This window comes from Neomonachus schauinslandi, chromosome 9, assembly GCF_002201575.2.
Source record: "Neomonachus schauinslandi chromosome 9, ASM220157v2, whole genome shotgun sequence".
NCBI lineage: Eukaryota > Metazoa > Chordata > Mammalia > Carnivora > Phocidae > Neomonachus > Neomonachus schauinslandi.
In genome coordinates, this window is record NC_058411.1 from 115,222,728 (window position 1) to 115,241,962 (window position 19,235).

Genomic DNA, 19,235 nt, shown 5'->3' on the forward strand with positions numbered 1-19,235 from the left:
CTTCTCTTGCTCTCTTCTTTCATGGTTTGCTGGCTTTCTTTAGCATATACTTAGATTCCTTTCTCTTTATTTTTTACATATCACTTGTTTTTGATTTGTGGTTATCATTAGGTTTATATATGACATCTTAGGCATATGTTAAGTTGATGGTTACTTAAGTTTGAACCCATTCTTTACTCCTCTCCCCCCAACATTTTTATGTATATGGTATCATACTTTACATCCTTTTGTGAATCCCTTACCATCAGTATCATTGTATATATGTATTTAATTTTACTGCCTTTATACTTCCTACTTTTCTTACTCCTACTTATGGTCTTTCCTTTCCACTCAAGAGAGAGTCCTCTTGAACATTTCTTGTAAGGTTGGTTTAGTGGTGATGAATTTCTTTATATTTTGTTTGTCTAGGAAACTATGTCTTCTGTCTTGCAGGATAGAGTGTTCTTGGTTGCAGGTATTTTCTTTCAGCATTTAAAAACATCATGCTACTCTCTTCTGGCCTGCAATGTTTCTCCTAAAAAATCCACTGATAGCCCTATGGGGTTTTCCTTGTATGTAACTGTCTCCTTTTCTTTTGCTGCATTAAATTTTTTACTTTATCACTACTTTTTGCCATTTTAATTACTGTGTCTGCCTGTGGATCTTCTTGAGTGGTTTTGTTGGTGGCTGTCTGTGCCTCCTGGATGTAGATTTCTGTTTTCTTCACCAGATTTAGGAAGTTTTCAGTGTTATTACTTAAAATAAATTTTCTGTTTTGTTTTCTCTTTCTTTTCCTTCTTGGATCCCTATAATGAGAATGTTACTGTGCTTGATGATTTTGCTGAGTTTCCTTAGTCTCTTCTCATTTTTTATTATTATTTCTCTCTCCGGTTCAGCCTGATTGCAGTTCGTTACTGTGCCCTACAGGTCACTGATCCATTGTTCTGTTTCCTCTAGTCTACTGTTTGTTTCCTCTAGTGTATTTTTAATTTCATTTATTGAGTTCTTCATTTCTGATTGGTTCTTTTTTATGTTTTCTCTTTTTTACAGGTCTCCTTGAAGTCCTCCATGTTTTTCTCAAGTCCACTGAGTATCTTTTCTTTTATTATTATTTTTTTAAGTCCAGTATCTTTATGATCATTACTTTAAATTCTCTGTAAGGCATATTACTTATCTCTGTTTTGTTTTGGTCTCTTGTCATGATTTTTCTGTTCCTTCATTTGGGACATATTCCTTTGTCTTGTCATTTAGTTGAACTTTCTGTGTCTGTTTCTATGTCTTAGGAAAGCTATATTTCCTGCTCCTGAAAATAATGGCCTTATGAAAAAGATGTCTTGAAGTGCCTTACAGTGCAATGTCTCCTGTTCACCAGAACCTGGCATTTCAGGAATGTCTTCTATGTGTATTGTGTTTGCCCTACTGTTGTGGCTGAACTGCATTTGCCTTCAGTCCAGTCATGTGCGGTGGCTCTCTTTGCCTGTTGTGGTCAAGTTTTGGTCCTTTTGTTGTTAGTGGGTTAGTCTGGGGCTGTCTTGATCTTGAGATGAGTCAGATCAGGCATTTGCCAAAACTGTAGAAACACTGAACTGAAGGGTGCTTTCCTTGTGTCATCCCCTGAGGATCTTTCATTGTGGGTGGGGCCTGCAGTCAGACCAAATGTCTACCCCCAGCTCACTGCTGGGCTGCTGTCCGACTGGTGTGTGTGGTTATCTTACCCTCTCCCTGGTCAGAGTCATTTTGAAGTGGTGCTGGTCTATATTGGGACTGCTTGTGTACTGCCAGGCTTGTGGCACCTCTTTGGGTGAGCCAAGGGTGAATTGGATGGGGCAGTCCCCAGGAGAATGCAGGCATGGGGCTCCACGGTTCCTGCAGAGTCCGAGCTGGCTCACTGCAGGACCTGCTGCTGCCTGGGAAAACTGCCTAGGCTGGCTAATTTGGTGGGGGTGTGCATGGGAGTGAGGTGTGCTGTAAGCAAGCTAGGTGTAGAGTGTTGGTGCTGCACTGGTTCCTGAAAGTGTCCTTATATCTGTGCTGGGGAGTTGGGGGGTGTAGGGAATGGCACCTACCAGTTCTTTTTTTCCTGGAGAAGTCTCCCAAAGATCCCTGTCCCTCCAGCATATGCTTCAAATTTCTAAACAAATCTCCTTCCTATATACCCCAGGCATTGCAAAATGTTGCTTCTATGCTGTATCTCAGTGGGACTGTTTGTTGTGCTGTCTCTTGAAGGCTGAGGACTCAGTTTCCTATCGCCCTCAGGCTCTCAGAGCTGAGCTTCCTGGTTTTTAAAGTTCCTGGTATTAAGCTCCACTGATTGTAAGAACTTGTGAAGTTAGGCCCCTCTTGTTTTCAAAGCTAAATGTTACGGGGATTCGTCTACCCTGTGCTGGTGCATTGTATGGGGGTCTGCTGCTTTCACCTTTCTATGCTCATAGTGTACCTCCCTCTGGAGGACAGTCCCGTGGGTCCATTTGGCTCTCAACCATTTCTCTGCTCTTTCTACCTTTTCTGTGGCCTCTTCTCTACATTTAGCTGTGGAGAGTCTGTCTGCCAGCCTTCAGGTCATTTGCTGGGTTATTCACATTGATGTGGATGGTTATCTAGTTGTATCCACTGGATGAGGTAAACTTAGGATCCTCCTACTCCACCATCTTCCCCAGAAGTCCCTTTTTAAAATTTTGATGCTATTGTAAATGGAATGTTTTCTTTCTTCTTTCCTTCTTTTTTTTCTCTTTCTTTCTTTCTCTCTCTCTCTCTCTTTCTTTAGGTTTTATTTATCTGAGAGCGAGCGAGCATGTGTGTGAGAGATCAAGCAGGAGTAGGGGGGAGGAGCAGAGCAGACTACCTGTTGAGCAGGGAGCCCAACCCAGGGTTTGATCCCAGTACCCTGGGATCATGACCTGAGCCGAAGGCAGATCCCAGCTGAGCCACCCAGGCACCCCTAGAATGTTTTCTTAATACATATTTTTGGTTGTTCAGCTGATTTTTATGTGTTGCTTTTGTATCTTGCAATTTTGCTGAATTCATTTATTAGCTCTAACGTTATTTTTTGTGGAATCTCTAGGATGTTGTGCATATAAGATTATATTCTCTGCAGTTTCATGTATTTTTTTTTTTAAAGATTTTATTTATTTATTTGACAGAGAGAGGGAGAGAGAAAGCGAGAGAGGGAACACAAACAGGGGGAGTGGGAGAAGGAGAAGCAGGCTTCCCGCCGAGCAGGGAGCCTGATGTGGGGCTCGATCCCAGGACCCTGGAACCATGACCTGAGCCGAAGGCAGACGCTTAACGACTGAGCCACCCAGGCGCCCAGTTTCATGTATTATACAGCTGCGTTGTTAGATGCCTGTGTGTTTATAATTGTTAAATCTTGCTGAGAGATTGGACCTTTTATCATGTTTTTAGTATTGATTTTTGTCATCAAGTCTATTTTGTCTCATTTTATCTAGTATTAGTAAAGCTACTTTTGCCCACTTTTGGTTTCTCCTTCCATGGTGTATCTTTTTCCATGCATTTAGCTTCACCCTATTTTTAACTTTGGTCTCTCATAGCATACAATTGGTTCATTTTTAAAAATTCATGGTGTCAATGTCTGCCTTTGGGTTGTCTAGTCCATTTACATTTAGTGTAAATACGTTTATATCTGTCATTTTGGTATTTGTCTTCCTTATATCTTATGTCTGGAGAACCTTTGGCCACAAGTCGGGGCCTTAAGCACAGAAACTCTGCAGGACCTAGTGGGGAACCTGGGCCATGAGTGGGGTGTAAACATGTCAGCTCTGGCCTAATTTTAGGTTATCTAATAGGATTTCAGAACATTCCAGGGATAAGATTTGCATTTGTATAAATTTTCTGCATTGAAGGCCTCTTAGAACATGGTCTCAAGGAAATAGGGATGTGTTTTTTCTCTCTGTTGGTTTGAGCCTGGTGTGCATTTGTGCTGTTCAGCAGAAGCTCATTAAGCATTAATTTAACTGGTTGCTCTCCGCACCCAGCTATATCATGACTGCTTCCTCTCTGGGCATGGCTGGGGGATAGAAATGATGGATCTTAAACGTGGCTTTCATAATTTTTAGTTGTGAATAAGACCAGATGGACAGTGATAACTACTATGATCTAGAAACCAGCATATTTGTGATTTGTATTTATATCTCAGATACTACACTAGCCAAACTTGTTAGATCCAGTTCTTCGCTCTCCCTTGGGTATGTTTTACTCCACAGTGGAAAAGAACCAATGCTTAGAGAGTACTGAGTTCCCTTGTAGATCCTGATTTTATAGCCAGAATTTTGTGCCCAGAGCTAGTATGATAATTCTTTGTGCCCATGTTGTCTTGGCCAGGACAGTGGGGATGGGCGTTTATTCATTCTAGAAGATAATCTTCAGAAGAAGGAACACCTTGCTCTGAAGAACCTTGTAGCCACAAGTCAGAAGTACTGATGAAGATTTGCATTGTATTTATTTTTATTTTTTATTTAATTTTTTATTGTTATGTTAATCACCATATATTACATCATTAGTTTTCGAGGTAGTGTTCCACGATTCATTGTTTGTGCATAACACCCAGTGCTCCATGCAGAATGTGCCCTATTTAATACCCATCACCAGGCTAACCCATCCTCCCACCCCCTCCTCTCTAAACCCTCAGTTTGTTTTTCAGAGTCCGTCGTCTCTCATGGTTCGTCTCCTCTTCCGATTTCCCCCCTTCATTCTTCCCCTCCTGTTCTCTTCTTCCTTTTTTTTTTTTCTTAACATATATTGCGTTATTTGTTTCAGAGGTACAGATCTGTGATTCAACAGTCTTGCACAATTCACAGCGCTCACCATAGCACATACCCTGCCCAATGTCTATCACCCAGCCACCCCATCCCTCCCACCCCACCCCCCACTCCAGGAACCCTGAGTTTATTTCCTGAGATTAAGAATTCCTCATACCAGTGAGGTCATATGATACATGTCTTTCTCTCTTTGACTTATTTCGCTCAGCATAACACCCTCCAGTTCCATCCACGTCATTGCAAATGGCAAGATTTCATTCCTTTTGATGGCTGCATAATATTCCATTGTATATATATACCACATCTTCTTTATCCATTCATCTGTCAATGGACATCTTGGCTCTTTCCACAGTTTGGCTATTGTGGACATTGCTGCTATAAACATCGGGGTGCATGTACCCTTTCGGATCCCTACTTTTGTATCTTTGGGGTAAATACCCAGTAGTGCAATTGCTGGGTCGTATGGTAGTTCTATTTTCAACTTTTTGAGGAACCTCCATACTGTTTTCCAGAGTGTTTGCACCAGCTTGCATTCCCACCAACAGTGTAGGAGGGTTCCCTTTCTCCACATCCCTGCCAACATCTGTCGTTTCCTGACTTGTTAATTTTAGCCATTCTGACTGGTGTGAGGTGATATCTCATTGAGGTTTTGATTTGGATTTCCCTGATGCTGAGCGATGTTGAGCACTTTTTCATGTGTTTTTTGGCCATTTGGATGTCTTCTTTGGAAAAATGTCTTCATGTGGTCTGCCCATTTTTTGATTGGATTATTTGTTCTTTGGGTGTTGAGTTTGATAAGTTCTTTATAGATTTTGGATACTAGCCCTTTATCTGATATGTCATTTGCAAATATCTTCTCCCATTCTGTTGGTGTCTTTTTTTTTTTTTTAAAGATTTTATTTATTTATTTGACAGAGAGAGAGATAGCGACAGAGGGAACACAAGCAGGGGGAGTGGGAGAGGGACAAGCAGGCCTCCCGCAGAGCAGGGAGCCTGATGTGGGACTCGATCCCAGGACCCTGGGATCATGACCTGAGCCGAAGGCAGATGCTCAACGACTGAGCCACCCAGGCGCCCTGTCTTTGGGTTTTGTTGACTCTTTCTTTTGCTGTGCAAAGGATTTTTATCTTGATGAAGTCCCAATAGTTCATTTTTGCCCTTGCTTCCCTTGCCTTTGGCAATGTTTCTAGGAAGAAGTTGCTGCGGCTGAGGTCGAAGAGGTTGCTGCCTGTGTTCTCCTCTAGGATTTTGATGGACTCCTGTCTCACATTGAGGTCTTTCAGCCATTTTGAGTCTATTTTTCTGTGTGGTGTAAGGAAATGGTCCAGTTTCATTCTTCTGCATGTGGCTGTCCATTTTCCCAACACCATTTATTGAAGAGACTTTTTTCCATTGGATGTTGTTTCCTGCTTTGTCGAAGATTAGTTGATCATAGAGTTGAGGGTCCATTTCTGGGCTCTCTATTCTGTTCCATTGATCTATGTGTCTGTTTTTGTGCTGGTACCATACTGTCTTGATGATGACAATTTGTAATAGAGCTGGAAGTCCGGAATTGTGATGCCGCCCTTTGGTTTTCTTTTCCAACATTCCCCTGGCTATTCGGGTCTTTTCTGGTTCCATACACATTTTAGGATTATTTGTTCCATTTCTTTGAAAAAAGTGGATGGCATTTTGATGGGGATTGCGTTGAATGTGTAGATTGCTCTAGGTAGCATTGACATCTTCACAATATCTGTTCTTCCAATCCATGAGCATGGAACATTTTTCCATTTCTTTGTGTCTTCCTCAATTTCTTTCATGAGTATTTTATAGTTTTCTGAGTAAAGATCCTTTGCCTCTTTGGTTAGATTTATTCCTAGGTATCTTATGGTTTTGGGTGCAGTTGTCAATGGGATCAACTCCTTCATTTCTCTTTCTTCTGTCTTGTTGTGGGTGTATAGGAATGCCACTGATTTCTGTGCATTGATTTTATATCCTGCCACTTGACTGAATTCCTGTGTGAGTTCTAGCAGTTTCGGGGTGGAGTCTTTTGGGTTTTCCACATAAAGTATCATATCATCTGCAAAGAGTGAGAGTTTGACTTCTTCTTTGCTGATTTGGATGCCTTTGATTTCTTTTTGTTGTCTGATTGCTGTGGCTAGGACTTCTAATACTATGTTGAATAGCAGTGGTGATAGTGGACATCCCTGCCACATTCCTGACCTTAGGGGGAAAGCTCTTAGTTTTGCCCATTGAGAATGGTATTTGCTGTGGGTTTTTCATAGATGGCTTTTATGATATTGAGGTATGTACTCTCTATCCCTACACTGTGAAGAGTTTTAACCAAGAAAGGATGCTGTACTTTGTCATATGCTTTTTCTGCATCTATTGAGAGGATCATATGATTCTTATTCTTTCTTTTGTTAATGTATTGTATCACATTGATTGATTTGTGGATATTGAACCAAGTTTACAGCCCAGGGATAAATCCCACTTGGTCATGGTGAATAATCCTTTTAACGTACTGTTGGATCCTATTCGCTAGTATTTTGGTGAGAATTTTTGCATCCATGTTCATCAAGAATATCGGTCTGTAATTCTCCTTTTGGATGGGGTCTTTGGTTTGGGGATCGAGGTAATGGTGGCCTCATAAAACGAGTTTGGAAGTTTTCCTTCCATTTCTATTTTTTGGAACAGTTTCAAAAGAATAGGTATTAATTCTTCTTTAAGGTTTGGTAGAGTTCCCGTGGGAAGCCATTTGGCCTTGGGCTTTTGTTTTTTGGGAGATTTTTGATGACTGCTTCAGTTTCCTTAGTTTTCTATTTCTTCCTGGTTCAGTTTTGGTAGTTGATACATCTCTAGGAATGCATCCATTTCTTCCAGGTTATCTAATTTGCTGGCATAGAGTTGCTCATAATATGTTCTTATAATTGTTTGTATTTCTTTGGTGTTGGTTGTGATCTCTCCTCTTTCATTCATGATTTTGTTGATTTGGGTCATTTTTCTTTTTGATAAGTCTGGCCAGCGGTTTATCTGTCTTGTTAATTCTTTCAAAGAACCAGCTCCTAGTTTCATTGCTCTGTTCTACTGTTCTTTTGGTTTCTATTTCATTGATTTCTGCTCTGATCTTTATTATTTCTCTTCTCCTGCTGGGTTTAGCCTTTATTTGCTGTTTTTTCTCTAGCTCCTTTAGGTGTAGGGTTAGGTTGTGTATTTGAGACCTTTTTTGTTTCTTGAGAAAGGCTTGCATTGCTATATACGTTCCTCTTAGGACTGTCTTTGCTGCATCCCAAAGATTTTGAACAGTTGTGTTTTCATTTTCATTGGTTTCCATGAATTTTTTTAATTCTTCTTTAATTTCCTGGTTGACCCATTCATTCTTTAGTAGGATGGTCTTCAGCCTCCATGTATTTGAGTTCTTTCCGACTTCCCTCTTGTGATTGAGTTCTAGTTTCAAAGCATTGTGGTCTGAAAATAGGCAGGGAATGATCCCAGTCTTTTGGTACCGGTTGATACCTGATTTGGGACCTAGGATGTGATCAATTCTGGAGAATGTTCCATGGGCACTAGAGAAGAATGAGTATTCTGTTGCTTTGGGATGGAATGTTCTGAGTATGTTTGTGAAGTCCATTTGGTCCAGTGTGTCATTTAAAGTCTTTATTTCCTTGTTGATCTTTTGCTTAGATGATCTGTCCATTTCAATGAGGAGGGTGTTAAAGTCCCCCACTATTATTGTATTGTTGTCATTGTGTTTCTTTGCTTTTGTTATTAATTGCCTGATATAATTGGCCGCTCCCATGTTAGGGGCATAGATATTTACAATTGTTAGATCTTCTTGTTGGATAGACCCTTTAAGTAGGATATAGTTCCTTCCTCATCTCTTATTACAGTCTTTGGTTTAAAATCTGATTTGTCTGATAGAAGGATTGCCACCCCAGCTTTCTTTTGATGTCCATTAGCATGGAAAATGGTTTTCCACCCCCTCACTTTCAATCTGGGGGTGTCTTTGGTTGTAAAATGAGTCTCTTGCAGACAGCATATGGATGGGTCTTGTTTTTTAATCCAGTCTGATAGCCTGTGTCTTTTGATTGGGGCATTTAGCCCATTTACATTCAGGGTAACTATTGAAAGATAGGAATTTCGTGCCATTGTATTGCCTGTAAGGTGACTGTTACTGTATATTGTCTGTGTTCCTTTCTGGTCTATGTTGTTTTTAGGCTCTCTCTTTGCTTAGAGGACCCCTTTCAATATTTCTTGTAGGGGTGGTTTTGTGTTTGCAAATTCCTTTAGTTTTTCTTTGTCCTTGAAGATTTTTATCTCTCCTTCTATTTTCATTGACAGCCTAGCTGGATATAGTATTCTTGGCTGCATATTTTTCTCGTTTAGTGCTCTGAATATATCCTGCCAGTCCTTTCTGGCCTGCCAGGTCTCTGTGGATAGGTCTGTTGCCAGTCTAATGTTTCTACCATTGTAGGTTACATATCTCTTCTCCTGAGCTGCTTTCAGGATTTTCTCTTTGTCTCTGAGACTTGTAAGTTTTACTGTAGGATGTCGGGGTGTTGACCTATTTTTATTGATTTTGAGAGGGGTTCTCTGTGCCTCCTGGATTTGATACCTGTTTCCTTCCCCAAATTAGGGAAGTTCTCTGCTATAATTTGCTCCAATATACCTTCTGCCCCTCTCTCTCTTTCCTCTTCTTCTGGCATCCCAATTATTCTAATGTTGTTTCATCTTATGGTATCGCTTATCTCTCGAATTCTGCCCTCGTGATCCAGTAGTTGTTTATTTCTCTGTTTCTCAGCTTCTTTATTTTCCATCATTTGGTCTTCTATATCACTAATTCCCTCTTCTGCCTCATTTATCCTAGCAGTTAGCGCCCCCATTTTTTAATGCACCTCATTAATAGCCTTTTTGATTCCAACTTGGTTCGATTTTAGTTCTTTTATTTCTCCAGAAAGGGTTTCTCTAATAACTTCCATGGGTTTTTCAAGCCCAGCTAGTATCTTTGAAGTCATGATTCTGGACTCTAGATCCGACATCGTCTGTATTGAGTAGGTCCCTGGCATTCAGTACTACCTCTTGTTCTTTTTGTTGAGGTGATTTTTTCCATTTTGTCATTTTGGCCAGAGGAGAATAGGTGAATGAGAGAACAAAATGCTAACAGGGTAACAACGTCCCCAGAAAATATACTCTAAACAAATCAGAAAAGACCTGAAGCTGGGGGAAAAGAAAGGGAAAGAAAGAAAAAAGAAAAAGATAAAAACAAACAAAAACAGAACAAAAGAAAAAAAACCAGAATGTGATCAAATATGATCAGGCTGGTGCATAGATCAGTGCCACACACTAGATTTTGGGTGTATTTTGGTCTGTTAGAAGAAAGTGCCTCCCAAAATTTTAAAGAAAGAAAAACTTACATATGTACAAAAATAAGGGTTGATAGGATGAAGGGATGGAATATGACTGTAAAGATGAAAATTATAAAAAATTTTATAAAAAGAATTGATAAGAAGTTGTTTGAGAAAAGAAAGAAGAGAATTTAAAAAAAAAAGGAGAGAATGTGATCAGGCAGGAGACTAGAACAAAGCCGTACACTAGAGATTTAGGGTATATTTTGATCTGTTAGAAGAAGCTATCTCAAAATTTTAAAGAGAGAACAACTTATATATATGCCAAAAATATGGGTAACTACTATGAAGGGATAGAATATGACTCTAAAAATGAAAAATAAAAATGTTTTTTAAAAAAGGGATTGATAAGATGTTGTTTGAAAAACGGAAAAGAAAAATTAAAAAAAAAAAAGACAGTTAAAAAAAATTAACTTTGAAAGACTACAGAATCATGGTAAAAAAGCCATGAATTCTATGTGCAGTAGTCCCCTAGAGCTGGAGTTCTGCCGTCTCCTTGATGGGTAAACTTGGTCTTGGCTGTCTGTTCTCACTGATCTTCTGGGGGAGGGGCCTGTTGCCGTGGTTCCCAAATGTCTTTGCCGGAGGCGGAATTGCCCCGCCCTTGCCTGGTCCCGGCTAAGTAATCTGCTCGGGTTTGCTCTCCGGGGCTTTTGTTCCCTGCGAGCTTTCCGTACAGCTTTGAAGGACAAGAGTGAAAATGGCGGCTTCCCAGTCTCGACACTGGAGGAGCCGAGAACTCGGGGCCCCGCTCCTCAGTGAGCCCCCAGAGAAAAGCAGTCAGTCATTCCTGTCTCCCCGGTGTCCGGCTGCACTCCATGCTCACCTGGCCTGTGACCGAGCGATTCTATCTCTGGCACCCCACTCGATGTGGAGTTTCCAAACCCAGCAGATCCGTGTGGTGCACTCCCACACTGCTCCTCCCGGGAGAGGAAGGGGAGTCTCCCCGGATCTGCCACTTGCTGGGTCCCTGCTGGAGGAGCAGTGGCCCGACTGTGCCCGGATCACGGTTTATGACAACCCCGAGCTGAAAGCTCGCTTCTGGGCTCTGCCTCTGCAGCCGGCCTCCCAGCTCCGATACCTGGGAGCTCTGCCATACTCAGGCACCCCCAGTCTTTCTGTGACCCCGAGGGTCCTGAGACCACACTGTCCCGCGAGGGATCCACCCCTGGTTAGCCACTGGAGCGACGTCCCTCAGTGGAGCCGACTTCTAAAACTTCTGATTTTGTGCTCCACAGCTCTGTCACTTGCCAGAAGCGGCTGACGGAGGCCCCTCCCCCTCAGTCTATCTTCCGAATATCACCTCGGATTCACCTCTCTGCACGTCCTCCCTTCCAGAAAGTGGTCGCTTTTCTGTTCAGAGAGTTGCTGCTTTTCTTTTCTTCGATCTTCTGTTGAGTTTGTAGGTGTTCAGAATGGTTTGATCCCTATCCAGCTGAATTCCTGGGACCAGACAAAATCCAGGTCTCCTACTTCTCCGCCATCTTGCTCTGCCCCCTGCATTGTTTTTAAATCCCTGACCTACTCAAGATATTTATTTTAAATAATTTTCTTTTTTTTCCAGAAATCCTGCCTAGAAGGACCAGTCTTCACAAAACCTATGAGCTCTAAAACCACCTGGACTCTTGATTCCTTGGGGCAAGCTGTCCCCAGAGATCACTGAATAACTTACGTGTGCTAAATCAAGCAAACTTATGCATGAGCATGATAATTTCACACTCTGGAAAGTCAGCCTTGCTGCTGCTCTGGAGACCACACTGATAATGATTTTGTACACATGAGTTGTATTTTTTTTCTTTGTTTAGATGGACATGGGGATTAGTCAGGATTCTCCAGAGAGACAGAACCTATAGAATGTGTGTGTGTGTGTGTGTGTGTTTGTGTGTGTGTGTATATATATATATAGAGAGAGGGAGACACGAATTTATCTTAAGGAGTTGTCTCACAGGATGTGGAGTCTCGCAAGTCTGATTTTACAGTAGGCAGGCTGGAGATGCAGGGAAGAGTTGATGTGGTAGCTTGAGTCCAAAGGCAGGCTGGAGGCAGAATTCCTTCCTCTTTGGAGCACCTCAGTCTTCTTATGTTTTCTTTTATGGCTATCAACTGATTAGATGATGCTGACCAACAGTATGGTGGGTAATCTGCTTTACTCAAAGTCTGCTGATTTAAATGTTAATCATATCTAAAAAATAGCTATATAGCAACATCTAGACTGGCATTTGACAAAAACGGAGTAATACCATAGCATAGCCAAGTTATCACATAAAGTTAACTATCATGTTTTTTATTTAATTAATTATATTTAACTTTTAATTTAATTTTTAAAGACTAATTTTCATTTAATTTTTCTTTTGTGTTTTAATAATTTGCCTCTTAGATAATTGCCTCTTCCAGATAAGATTGGCTGAGTGCATACTGCAAGGTAAGCCCATGCAAAGGGTGGACATGGTGGGGTGGCGAGGTCCTTGCCCTCTGAAACTGCCAGCTGAGTAAATGGAGAATCAACACTCCCCCACTGCCCTCCACCAGGAAAAGGGAACACATCCTTTCACATATGTCACTGGCAGACCATGCACATGAGATATGGGAAGCTGTAACCTTCTCCATGTCCACATAGAGCACACCCCACACCAGAAATGAACAGAGTGGGGTGAGCCCACTTGGGGATGCATCTGCCAGAATGGCCAAGGACTGGGACAGCTGCCACAGGGGATGTGACTTCCTGTCTCGCACTTCTGTGTGATCCTGTGCTGGGTTTGCTATGTATCATTTATATTCCAGTCACACATTTTGGGCCTACCCCATAGGTTGTGTGGAATTAGTTGTGATTCTGGAAGGGCTTTTGAGAAGCTTTTGGATCTCTCTGTTGTCCAGATTCTGCCACAAGGTCAAGGCAGGAAGGGAGATGTGCTGTATTGTCTGATCTCTAGGTATGACTCAGCCTCGGGGCCCCCCCACAGACTGGGGGTAGGGGTAGCCCTGGGCCCTGTGGCCATGCATGCCCTTCCTGCAGACTCTTAAGTGTGAAAGTCTCAAGTTCCCTCTCAATCCTCCCTTTTTACATAGGTCATGTGCATTCCTTCATAGTTAGCCAAGATGATGTATTTGAGAGTGTGCTTAGAAGTCTGTGTGCCTCAAGAGCTTGATTTCATTTAGAGTAATTGGAGAGCATGGCCCCACTAGGCAGCCCTGCTAGTTCTCCTAGAAGCTCCTGTTATCACGTATTAGCCACAGGAGGGCACATGCATGCCTGAAAGCCAAGTCACCTCTTCCAAGTTCCTTAGCTGGCCGGCTCACCCGAGATCTGTCCAGGCCATCCATCTTCACACTCTTGCATAGCTCTCCAAGCTTAAGAACTGGTTGGTTCCCGATGATTGTAGCCCCGTGCTGGTTCACAGCCTCTGCCTATTCAGCTGGCAGTTCCCATGAAGGAGTGATGGGGTAGTGCTGTCTCATCCCATAATTCTTTTTTTTTTTTGAAGATTTTATTTATTTATTTGAGAGAGAGAATGAGAGAGAGAGAGCACGAGAGGGGGGAGGGTCAGAGGGAGAAGCAGACTCCCTGCCGAGCAGGGAGCCCAATGTGGGACTCGATCCCGGGACTCCAGGATCATGACCTGAGCCGAAGGCAGTCGCTCAACCAGCTGCGCCACCCAGGCACCCTCTCATCCCATAATTCTACCCATAGGCCAAGTCGATGCTTCTAAGTTCCTCATGTTGCTTGAAAACTGAGTTTAAATAAATTCTCCTTTCATCTTTTATCTGCTTTATTAGCTTCTGAAAAAAAAAAAAAGTGATTTTGGCAAGCACAGCATTTCACATCCCTGTCATTTTCACTTGCTTGCTCCATCCCTAAAGTGACTCCGAGCATGAGCTCCAGTTGGTGGTTTATAAATATAAGCGGTGTCTATGTCCGAGTTTGGTGGGTAAAGCATAAACTGTGTGCAGTTGATAATAGATAATAGTTTGCAAAGGATGTGACTAAGATGTAGGAGACAGTGTTGTGTGTGTTTGTTGGTTGTGGTGGCCTTTTGCTGGCTGTTTTAGAACTTCCCATGCCTGTAACTTGTAGTGAGGCCAGTTGTTAACTGTAGAGGGTGCGCGGGGCTGCCTGATTTCCCAGGACACCTGATTTCTTCCCATCTCGAGTATCTTTGCAGGAATGAAACCTTGCCAAAGGATTTGTGTGTTAGTCCTTTAGGGCTCTTGTAACAAAGTACTACAGATTGGGTGTCTTAAACAACAGAAATTTATTTCTTCACAGTTATGGAGGCTGGAAGTCTAAGATCAAGGTGTCAGCAAGGGTGGTTTATCTTGACAAAGCCTCTCCTTGGCTTGTAGATGATAATCTTCCCTTTATCCTCACATGGCCTTTTCCCTATGTCTGTGTCCTCATCTCTTTTTATAAGAACACTAGCCATATTGCCTTAGGGCCACACTATGACCTCATTTTACCTTAATTAGTCCTGTAAAGATCCACTTTACATGGGGTCTAAGGTACTGGGGATTAGGGCTTCAACATATGGATTTGGGGTGGGGGGAACATTTCAGCCCATAGCAGTTCATTTAGGTAAAACTCAGTGTTAACAGTGATACTCCTCAATTCCCTGGGCCAGGCCCTCAGTGATGGGGCACCTGTGAGCCCTCAGAGCTGTGGGCTCCCACTGCTCCTTGAGGACACAGGGCAAGAGAGAGGGCTGGGGCCAGGTGAGTAGCTCTTAGAGAGGCTTAATTCCTTGTCCTTGTTAGGTAAAAATACAGTTGTTCACTGTTTTCTTACATCATTTCAAAGGATTATATGGTACACCCCATATGGGAGACCAGTGTCCTGAAACAGTTTCTCAAAGTGTGGGCCAGAGACTCTTAGCGGCGGGGCTCTAGAAGCGCAGGTGTCCAGAGCCACCGTACCTCTAAAGAATCGGAGTGAGGTTGGAGATTTGGCATTTGTGCACAGCCTCCCTGGTGATTTTCTGCAGTGTTTAGTCAAGGCCAGCTCATACCCCAGCTCCCTGGGGACCCTTGGGGCATTGGGTGGGAGGAGCCCACTCAGGATTTTATGGTTTTCTGAACAAAGTATTCACCTTATGAGCTTTTTAGCAGCCTGAAAATGGCTGTTTGCAAAAACTCTTACCTCTGAAAGACTTTTAAATTACCACAGGAAAAAAAAGATGTGGACAATTAAAACTAAGCTGGAAGGAACTTAAAAGTTTTAAATAGGTGGGAGTGATTGCCAGGCTATCTGCCTGGCCTGAGGACCCTTTGTGTCTGCAGGCAAAGCCCCTAGCTGCTGCCTTATGACCCACAGGGACGAGGGATTTGAAATCTCATATATATGTGTATTAAACTGTTCATTGCTGGCAATTCCAAAATGTACAGAGACACAGAAAATAGTGTTATGAACCCTCAAGAGTAATCTCCATTTGTCTCTGACACCTCCACACATGTACTGTTCTTTTTTCTTTTTAAAGATTTTATTTATTTATTTATTTATTTGACAGAGAGAGAGAGAGAGAGAGAGAGAGAGCACAAGTAGGCAGAGAGGGCAGGCAGAGGGGGAGGGAGAAGCAGGCCTCCCACTGAGCAGGGAGCCCGATGTGGGGCTCGATCCCAGGGCCCTGGGATCATGACCTGAGCCGAAGGCAGAGGCTTAATGACTGAGCCACCCAGGCGCCCCCACACATGTACTGTTCTGAAGCAAATCCCAGATGCGGCATTTGCTCTCATTCACAAGTGCTTCAGTACATATTCCAGGAGGTAGAGTTCTTTTTAAGCACATAAATGGTGTTGGAGTTTTGCTCACTTCTGGGTCAGAGGTGGAAATGGTTTTGCACTTTCAAGATCTTTCACTATTTTCTATAAGCTGTTTTCTTTCAGATCTAAATATCTGGGAAGTATAAAATTATTAAGTAATTGAAGCTCAAAATTTGGAGTGCTATATATTTTTTAAACAAAGCCCAGCACTTTGCAGTGGTCTGAAGCATTTTGATTAAAATACTAAAATGATCAATCCTGGGGACTGACTTGCTTGGAAGAGACCTTTTTTTTAAAAAAAAAAAAAAAGATTTTATTTATTTGAGAGAGCACGCGTGAGAGAGAGAGAGAGAGTGCGCGCGTGCACCAGCAGGGGGGAGGGGCAGACTGAGGAGAAGCAGACTCCCCACTGAGCAGGGAGCCTGGTGCAGGACTCGATCCCAGGACCCCAGGATCATGACCTGAGCCAAAGGCAGACACTTAGCCGACTGAGCCACCCTGGCGCCCTGGAAGAGCCTTTTTAAAAGGTCTGCCTGAGGATGTATGGCTTTCCAGGCCCAGTTGTCCTGGGGTCTATCGGAAGCTTTCTTCTAGGAGTGTAGGAACCTGGGCAAAACCTTTCTCTTCGCAAACAGGGATTTCCAAGACAGGTTCTGTGGTTGGAAAGATGCATTTTACTCTGAAGTGGGTGCAGGTGTGTAAACCTGCTATGGGTTAGGTCATCGCAGTGAGGAGCTATGGAAACACACCTCCATTCAAGCACTTATGACAGATCTGTTTTGAACATTTTTAATTCCTTTTTCCTTATGTTCATGAAAAGTTTTTGGGGGGGAGTATTCCATTTTTACCCTTTTAAAATAATTTAAAATGTATAAAACATTGTAAAATTTAAATACAAAGAACATGCATGGAGAAAACTTTTTTTTTTAAGATTTTATTTTTTTGAGAGAAAGCGAGAGAGAGAGAGCAAGAAAGAGCATGAGCAGGGGGGAGGATCAGAGGGAGAGGGAGGATAGACTCCCCGCTGAGCAGGGAGCCTGATGCGGGACTCAGTCCCAGGACCCTCCCTGGGATCATGACCTGAGCTGAAGGCGGATGCTTAATCAACTGAGCCACCCAGGTGCCCCCAGAGAAAACTTTTTTCCACCATTTGAGGCCCTTTACCCTGAAACACATCAGTGTATATTTCCTAAGCATAATGATATTCTCTTGTATACTCACAGGACAATTACCAACTTCTGGCCCTTTTATAGGAAGTTTGCCTACCCCTGCCCCAGAGAATTCATTACACATGTATTAATGTGCAAGAATTTTTCTCACAGTTCATGATAACAGAGGCCCTATAACCAGCCTCAGGAGACTGTGCGCATAGCTTCTGGTCTGTTTGTTCAGTGGAATAGTATACACCTGTCAAAACACTTCAGAGCAACGATTGTGGATGCATCTTAATGATATAATAGCAGTGAAAAAAGTCGGACAATTATATTTAGCATGATATACCTTTTATAATGATTAAATTTATTTTTGTAATTTTTAAAAGATTTATTTATTTGAGAGAGAGAGAGAGGTGTGGAGGAGGAGGGGCAGAGAGAGAATCTTAAGTACACAGGGCTTGATCTCAGGAACCTGAGCTGAAATCAAGAGTCAGAGGCTTAACTGACTGAGCCACCCAGGCGCCCCTATAATGATTAGATTTAAAAAGTGCCTTTTAAGAATATATATAGATGAGGGGCGGCTGGGTGGCTCAGTCGTTAAGCGTCTGCCTTTGGCTCAGGTCATGGTCCCTGGGTCCTGGGATCGAGTCCCACGTCGGCCTCCCTGCTCCACAGAGAGCCTGCTTCTCCCTCTCCTGCTCCCCCTGCTTGTGTTCCCTCTCTCACTGTGTCTGTCTCTGTCAAATAAATAAATAAAATTTAAAAAAAAAGAATATAGATGAGATGCCACTTGTATAAAAGAGTGGGGAATTGATTCCTCCATAGTGTCTGCATGAATCACATGCAGGTCCCCAGCTTTTGTTGTGGATGGTGGTTCACCTGTGGTCATGGCATTGTTAACATTACTAAGTTGAAAGCAGGTCAGGCTCTAAGAATTATTGTGTATACTATGGACTCTGAGAGACAAACAGGGTTTTAGAGGGGAGGGGGGAGGGGGTATTGGTTAGCCCGGTGATGGGTATTAAGGAGGGCACGTACTGCATGGAGCACTGGGTGTTATAAGAAAACAATGGATTGTGGATCACCACATCAAAAACCAATGATGTATTGTATGGTGACTAACATAACAATTAAATTAAAAATAAAAATAAATAAATAAATAAAAACAAAAAAAAGAATTATTGTGTATCTGAGGTCCAATAAAAAACTGCTACCATTAATATAAGTTTACTGAACTTTCTGTGGATCTGAACATTACTTTCAAGTTAGTGCTTGGGGATTAACTATTACCTCAAAACTTTTCTCAGATGGGCAGTTTTTGACTTACGGTAGTGGGTCAGCAGTTTGCTGAGATGGGGGCCATGGATTAGAAACTACTTCTTTCTTTGGGCTGGGCTGGCAGAGTTCTTCTGGGTAAATTTAGAAGTGAAAGAGGAAATTCCAATGGGAAAAGGCTGAAAAAGGTCAATAAGATAAACATTTAAAACGAAGTTTCAAAGGAAAATGTGGCATAGAAAGAAAGGCAAGTAGCCTGACCTGGGAAAAATGTTTGCAGCAACTTTCACACTGCTTTAGTCTTTAATCAGTGCTATAGTGAGCGCCTTATACATTGATAAGGAAAATGCCAACATTTTGGAGGACGAAATAAGAGGAAAACAAATCAAACTGGCAAGTCACACAAGGAGGAAGAAAAAACCCAACAGTTACTCTATTGGAATGTATTCAGCCTTAATAACAATAACAGATATGCATATTAAAAGAACATTTAGATATGGTTCCACTTACTAAGTTGTAAAAATGAAAATGATCTCTGGATGCTGTGCTGAGGCTCCAGTCTGTTGTCTGTGGGACCCTGTGGGAGGGCATCTCACCTGAATCTACCTGCAGCTTTTTTGTAATTGAGATATAGTTGACATGCAACATTATAGGTACAACGTAATGATTTGTTACATACATATACTGCAAAATGATCACCACAATAAGTCTAGGCAATATCCGTCACTTCACATAGTTACAGAAAATTTTTTCCTGTGATGAGAACTTTTAAGGTCTACTCTCTTAGGAACCTTCAAATATGCAATACATTATTAACTATAGTCACCATGCTGGTAATTTATTTATTTTATAACTGGAAGTTTGTACCTTTTGACCACCTTTACCTGTGTCATGCATCCCCCAGTCCCTGTTTCTGG

The 19,235-nt window shown here is 42.2% G+C and overlaps 1 protein-coding gene across 2 annotated transcripts in view; it reads left to right on the forward strand.

Annotated features, from left to right (window-relative positions):
• CYFIP1 (cytoplasmic FMR1 interacting protein 1) overlaps positions 1-19,235 on the forward strand; it is a 134,955-nt gene that overhangs the window by 14,750 nt on the left and 100,970 nt on the right. For both annotated transcript variants that reach the window (XM_021680622.1, XM_021680620.1), the window contains exon 2: positions 12,516-12,560. The gene's annotated coding sequence lies outside the window, so the exon portion shown is untranslated. The remainder of the gene's footprint in view (positions 1-12,515; positions 12,561-19,235) is intronic.